Here is a 1,678-nt window from a genome sequence, read left to right as displayed (position 1 = left end):
ATGAAGGTGTTTATAGTTGAAAAGTTACATTCAAAACTTTCCTGTTCTTGGGGGGGGGGGGGGGGGGAGAGAGGCGTGATGGAGAACAGCAATGAGAACCCAGGGAGGGGAATAAAAAGTGTCCATCCTGGACACTAGAGAGGGTTGGTTGCAAAAATGGAGTGGACAGTTGTGGTCATTGTGGCTCCCAGAAGGTTCAAGTTTCTATGTTGATTCCAGATTGTTTGTCGGTGCATGGCATGGTTTTGTTGGTGCATGACAAGCCCACATCAAACTTTATGGCTTATGCAAGACACCTTCATATCAGATAACACTAGATGAGCAACTTCATAGTGTCTTGGAATTTCCTGCATCTTCACTCCGTAGTATTTCTAAGAGCAGTCAACAATATTCATCATAAATGCAAAAGTATAATAAATCTCATGTATTTTATTTCATGTTAAATGCTTAGTGTGAGTTGATTTGTAAAGCATTGTGGGCAAATTGTTAAGTGTTTTTTTTTTTCTTACTAATATCAATTACATTGTTGTATCATTGAATCTGTATTCATATTGCCAACTTTGTGAATTGTGGTTCATAACTTTTGTTGCCTATGTCTGTTTCTGACCAAACGTGCCTGGAAGATGTCCCTTGGGGAGTTGAGGTTCATCACAAGGTTGAAAATCACTGACAGGGGTCAACAAACTTTTAGGGCCCAATGTTACATTTTTACAGTGTGTTTTGATAATGGCTTAACAGTTTTGATCCCTATATCTGTTTTTGACCAAACTTGGCTGGTAAATGTCCCTTGGGAAGTTAAGGTCAAAGGTCATAGGTGGGGTCAATGAACTTCCAAGAGTTAGAAAAGCATTAATTTTGTCTATGCTAATGAGCAAGACATATTTTGTCACTTATTTTGTGATTACATTGTAATGTAAGTCATTTGTGTAGATTGTGGGGAAATTTACCAACAGGAAGAATTTTATGACTGAAAATCAAGTTAGTAGATGCATGTACTAGAAATAAAATGGTTTATTTATATGTTAGAGTTTTAGAGAAGATTCTTATACATGTATTGTTAAATTACACATACTATTCACATGTACTGGCAAATATTTGCTAGGTATACCAACATACAACATGCAGTAAGATTATGATGTATGTAATCTGTATTGTTTCTTTTTCCCTGAGCATGACATACCCTTTTGGATATGGAAGTTCTGAGAATGCACACTCAGTGTATTCACAGTTCTAAGCAATATTTCGTGATCATAAAGACAAACTTAAAAGAGCATAATACATTGCACTTTGCTGGGTTTATATCAGAGTGAGTTGAATAAGAAGAAATGGTTACTTTGCTCTAAGAGTTGTACTCATCTGTAGTTTGATACATTTGTAGTAGAGGTGCTGTGTATACTCTGAGCTGAATCAAGCAAATAAAGGTTTGAATAGGTACATTACTCACATAATACGTATATCATGTTTTATATGAAATAAGGAGTTATTATTTTGGTTACAATGTCATGTAAAATGAATGAAGGATACCAAGACTATGGTAGATATTGACCACCATCATTGAAACCTCAGAGACAGTTTAAAGTCAGTTGGTGCAAGGTGGCCACAACTGACGCCAGTCCTTCTTTGTGCTTTGATGAAATAAGAAATGAAGGGGTAATGTCTCTAACAGTGACTCATTGTA

The sequence above is a fragment of the Diadema antillarum genome, unplaced genomic scaffold (genome assembly GCF_040938485.1).
Source record: "Diadema antillarum isolate AM-2024a unplaced genomic scaffold, OU_Dant_1.0 seq00000585_RagTag, whole genome shotgun sequence".
Classification (NCBI taxonomy): domain Eukaryota; kingdom Metazoa; phylum Echinodermata; class Echinoidea; order Diadematoida; family Diadematidae; genus Diadema; species Diadema antillarum.
The sequence above is the reverse complement of the archived record's forward strand: the minus strand, read 5'-3'. Positions refer to the sequence as shown.